We start from the raw sequence: 6,000 nt of genomic DNA, 5'->3' as shown, positions 1-6,000 counted from the left end.
CTCACACTCCACGAGCACTCCCAGTGACTGCCCTGTCCCTCTGCTTCCCATTGAAGCCCACCTCTCAAAGACTCGTCTATCCTGTCTAGTCCCCTGCGTCATGGAAAGGAAAATAAGAGTTCATTCTCCATCTAGGAACAGTATCAAGAGCACACATCTCTCTTTGTAGAGATTCAACTATTAACCTTTTTGCTTATTCCTGCTTTTTTCATGCATATATATATATATATATATATATATATATATATACACACACACACACACACATACATACACACACACACACACACACACACACACACACACACACTAGAGGCCTGGTGCACGAAATTCGTGCACGGGGGGTGGGGGTCTCTCAGCCCAGCCTGCACCCTCTCCAATCTGGGACCCCTCCAGGGATGTCCAACTGCCCATTTAGGCCCAATCCAGGTGGGCCTAAATGGGCAGTCGGACATCCCTCTCACAATCCAGGACTGCTGGCTCCCAATTGCTTGCCTTCCTGATTGCCCCTAACCGCTTCTGCCTGCCAGCCTGATCACCCCCTAACCATTCCCCTGCCAGCCTGATTGATGCCTAACTGCTCCCCTGCCAACCTGTTTGCCCCTAACTGCCTTCCCCTGCAGGCCTGGTCACCCCTAACTGCCCTCCCCTGCAGGCCTGGTCACCCCTAACTGCCCTCCCCTGCAGGCCTGGTACCCCCCAACTGCTCTCCCCTGCAGGCCTGGGTCCCCCCCAACTGCCCTTCCCTGCAGACTCGGTCACCCCCAACTTCCCTCCTCTACTGGCTGGGTCACCCCTAACTGCCCTCCCCAGCAGGCTTGATTGCCCCCAACTGCCCTCCCTTGCAGGCCTGGTCCCTCCCAACTGCCCTCCCCTGCTGGCCTGATTGCCCACAACTGCCCTCCCTTGTAGGCCTGGTCCCTCCCAACTGCCTTCCCCTGCTGGTCTGATTGCCCACAACTGCCCTCCCTTGTAGGCCTGGTTCCTCCCAACTGCCCTCCCCTGCTGGCCATCTTGTGGTGGCCATCTTGTGTCCACATGGGGGCAGGATCTTTGACCACATGGGGGCAGCCATCTTGTGTGTTGGAGTGATGGCCAATCTGCATATTACTCTTTTATTATATAGGATATAGTTTGTTTTTAATCAAAATTGGGATTATAAGAAATTCCAGACGAGGGAATAAAAGGTTGTGTAATAGGACAGGGTATAGGTTAGAGGGCTGCACAACTCCAGGGGGCACTGTTTATATTATGTTACATAGCAGGACTGGGGGAAGGGATAAGACCCTCCAGGCACAGCTTGAGAAGCTGTGATAAACAGCATGTGTCTTGTAGCATTTTTAAGTAACCCCCAACTCACACCATTATGTTGTTACAAGCAATACTGGTCACTTTTCAAAGCTGATAAAATTGGATTTTCCATTGCTTTTGGTAAGAGACTAACTTTATCAATTCAGCTAACAGACCTTTTAACACAGCCGTGGGCAAACTACGGCCCGCGGGCCGGATCCGGCCCGTTCGGCTGTTCTATCCGGCCCACGGAGCCGAAAGAGCGGAGAGTTCTCTTGCTCTCCCCTCCGCTCCTTTACTTTGAATTTATATTAGTTCACACAAACACTCCATCCATGCTTTTGTTCTGGCCCTCCGGTCCAGTTTAAGAACCCATTGTGGCCCTCGAGTCAAAAAGTTTGCCCACCCCTGTTTTAACAACATGACCACTTTCCCCAGTTCATTATCCAATCAAATAAAACAAAAACTGAGCTGCACTATTTCCAAACAAAAATGTGAGAGAAAATAAATAAAATGAGGAACCAATTAGCTAAGAAAGGGACCAAAAAAGTTGAAAAAGCAAAAGGCTCTTTCCAAATGACCAAGAATTAAAGCCTTCTTAATAATAAAAATCCCCAGAGATAATGTGCAGTTTATAGTTTTGTTTTTTTGAAGCAATAACCCTGGAAGTTGCTCCCAGCTCTTGAAAGGCTTCAAACTCTGTAACTTTAACACGGGAAGATGATGGCTAAGAAACCATCCAGCAGAGCTACACTGACAAGGACTAGTTTGTTCTGTGATAGAAGAGGAAGCTTCTGTTCTTGGCTACGGGCCACGTCCTCAGACGCCATGGTGATAAATGGAAAGCTTGTCAGTAAGCAGTTGCCCATGCTTTACATTTTTAAGCAGTTTAGTAATTAGCTCCAAATTAGGAAATTAACTGGCAGTCGAAGCATTAGAGCAGGAAAACCCATTATAGCTCTTCGAAATCTTTGAAAGAAAATGTTATAGAGCATTAGAATAACTGCTTTCATAAGGAGAGGATTAGAAGAATGGGCTTCTAGGTGAAAACATGATGGAGACTATTGTCTGCTTTGCAGGTGTAGAAGCCTTAAAGACACCTCCCCCACTTAGAACCTTTATGTTTGTTTTTTTTCAGGAGCTTTAATGATCTCTGAACTCAATCCCACTGGTCCCTAAACACCAGTGGAATAGCCAAGTGGTGACAGCACATAGGTCCAAGAATAGAATCAACAGAGTTAACCAGCGAAGAACAAAATGTCAGTGACTTACTTCTTGCTCAGATGCTAAAGAGTATTCTATCTGACTTATGCTTTCCTGTATTTCTTTAGGACACTTCTGTTGTGTTAAATGGCCAACATACCTTATGTGGTCATTGTCATGTATGCTATCTCCATAAGCAACTACAGATGTGTGAGGCAGGAGCCATGCCTTATACTAGTACTTAACTCCCCCACCGTGCCTAGCAGAATGTCTTGTACATAGTAGGTGTTCAATAAATACTAATTGGATACATTTTAGGGAGCAAGCCAAGGGACTGGCCAATAGCAATGGTCAGTGTAGCTCAAGGCACACCTAAGAGTGCCCCATATCTAGGACAAAGGATAGCCAGTCGTGGGCCATTCTGAATTAAATGATCATCTCCCTAAACATCAGTGATTTCAGTGGGCATTCTCCGTGAAGATACAGGCTTTTAATTTATGTCTGGAAATTTCTATTCAAAGAGTATTCAGGTTTCCTCATGGAAAAGGCTGTTTAAAAACTGTGTTTCAGACATCAGGCCAGAATGTATCATGCACCTAAAAAGGTGATTCTTTTTTCCTATTTAATTTTCACTTCTGTTGAAGCCATCATACACTGTAATCTTTTAAAATATGGCATTCCAAAAGCCTTCACTCCATCTTGAATGAATGTTGCAATATAAATAGAGACTTAATTGTTGAAAAGTTTTTAGAGAGGGATGTTTTTAATCAAGCCTTTGGGGCTAAGCTTGTCCTAATTCTGAAGTCCTCACTTTACCCAACCATATCCCCTTTCACATCAGGCATTTCTGCAAAATGGTTTGAATTTATATTAATTGATCCCAACAACTTCAGCTGAGTTGAGTTTTAAGGCATTCCACGTTAATCTGCTGGGTTATACCTATAGACACGTTGGGGACCCCTTGTTAAGCAGTGTGGAAGTTCTAAATGGTTTCCATGAAAAGGCTGCAGGCAATGGACCTGTTAATAGAAAGGAGAATGATATCATCTGAAGGTCTACTTAGTGTAGAGCAAGGCAAAGAGCAGAGCAAGGAGAAGAGCAGGAACTGGAGTAAAATGAGGTCACAGCTGGTGATGACCGGCTGTGGTGGCCTCACTAATTGAGGCCAGGCTGAGCTGTTTACCAGCAGATTTTGATACAAAGAGACAATGCCAAGAAAGGGTCCTTTGGAAATATGTGATGGAGTTACAAGAAATAAATCTGCATTCATGAAAGTGGCAACCTTTGGGGCAATGCTGAGTCATACGGAAGAGGATGGTGGTGGTGGGGTGGGGAATGCTGTCCCTTGTAAAAGATAAATGATTTTCAACCAAGTAATTGGTCTTTAGGAAATAATGGGCCTATTTGCTTTGCAGAAGTGTCAAAGTTTCCAAAAGATATTTCATTCACTAGGTGGGCTACTGCTTACCCAAAGGCCATACTGCTTATTCAAAGATGATAGATTTAAATGATGCATTCAAAACCCTGTTTTAATGAAATGATGATTGCTATTTGTCAAGTGTATTGCTTCCTGTATGAGTCAGTCCTTTCTCTGTGGCATTTTCTGAGATAGGCTGGCCTTCCTTGGAGGCCCAGTGGCTGGACACAGTTTATAGGAGGCTCAGTTTGGAGCTTCAGCCAGAAGGCCTAGGATCAAGGCACCTGTTTTTTCCCCTTCCTCTTCCTTTGTCCTTCTTGTTCTGCTCCTTACAAGAAGCCTGACTTGGCCCAGTCCTGCCTGGTTCTATAGAAGTCTCTGAAAAGTCATCAGTCAGTTGACTTTCTGTTCTCTAGCCTCCCTCCTGTCCTTCCTCAAACCATGACCATCACCAGGAAGGTAGCTGGAGGAAATTAGGAAGGGAGGTGGACTTTATGCCTTTGACTGTTTAGGGTATCTTAAGGAAAAACACAATTAGAAATTTTACCTGAGAATAAAAATGTCCTAAATAGATCCTGGCTGTGTGACTTCCTCAGCCCTCAGCATAGGTTCTTAATTCTGACTGAAGGTTGAATAGGATACTGAACAACATATTTTCCATTTCACCAGGAACTCCAAAGTCAAGTACAAGACTGGACCTGAAAGAGCATTTAAAAGAGAATCACATTGTCATGCAAACACAAGTGTTTATTCAGAATTTCCTCATTTCCTTTCTACCATCCAGGCAGAGCACTTCAACTTAACATGTTCTCTAGGGCCTTCTAACCCCTTCTTGGGCCCAAGCCCTCTCTTCCTAGATAGTTCATCTTTCAGACTGTTACACCAACATTCCTCAGTTACCATTATGGTGCCTACTGTATGCCAGCTCTGGGAATACAACGTGAATAGCACACCACTTGGGTCAAAATATTCCTTTGCTTGAAAACTTTCATGGAGCCCTGCTGGTGTGGCTCAGTGGTTGAGCGTCGACCCACGAACCAAGAGGTCACTGGTTCTGGGTTTCTGGCTTGATCCCCAGTAGGCTGCATGCAGGTGGCTGCTGATCCATGATGTTTCTCTCTAATTGATGTTTCTATCTCTCTATCCCTCTCCCTTCCTCTCTCTCTAAAAATCAATAAAAACATTTAAAACAAAACTTCCATGGATTTCCTTTTTTTGCTTTGTGTTCAGTTATACATTCCCAAACAAACATTCCCCACCTTCCCTAAGGCTTCCAGCCTTGCCAACCTCCAAAGCTCCTCATGACTCAGGGCCCAGAATGCCCTCCTTTCTCCCGAGTCTGCTCAAACCCAGTTCAAGCTTCCACCCTGGGGTTGGGCAGAGGGCAAAAGGCACAGGCAGATCTCCTCTTTATGCCGACTCACTACCAGGGAGGCAGCCCCACTTTTGGAGGAGGCTGAGATGCCAAGTGACTTGCCCAGAATCACCTGCCAGCAGGTGATGGACTAAGGACTAAAAGCCACCCTCCAAGCTCTCCTCAGAGGTCAACTCCCCTTCTCCTCTGCACGCTGCAGGCAGCACACACCTGTAAGTATTCACCTCCTGCCCTGTCCACACAGCGTGGCCCTTCACCGAGCCATCACCAAGCCATCCTGTGTCCTCCTCCTGAGTGTTGATTCACCCCGGGAAGGTGAGGTTTCTTTCATTTTTAGGGTTCTTCTTAGTCTACGATCCGGGCTGGTCCCCCTTCCGACGGAAAAAGAAGCACAGACACTTCAAACATAATCCTTTAGTCCTTTAGTTCTCCTAATCACAAGAAGAACAAAACAAAACCCCAAACAAAAAATCTCAGTGAAAGTGGAAAGCACGCCCACAAAGTCCCTAACCCGGCATCCCCCCATTATCTCACCACTCAGGGTCCTGAGGCTCAGGGTCCTCGGGGTGCAGGTTTGCTTCAGACCTGCCAAGCGTCCCAGCCACCTGCTTCTAGGGAACATGTAAAGGTAATATAACTGCCCCCACCTCACCCCTCACTTTTGCTGGAGACTCAAGGGAAGGAAGAGAATGGAGAATCGGACACCGGAAAAACT

Source organism: Plecotus auritus (genome assembly GCF_963455305.1).
Source record: "Plecotus auritus genome assembly, chromosome: 8".
Lineage (NCBI taxonomy): Eukaryota > Metazoa > Chordata > Mammalia > Chiroptera > Vespertilionidae > Plecotus > Plecotus auritus.
Note: the sequence above shows the minus strand (reverse complement) of the source record.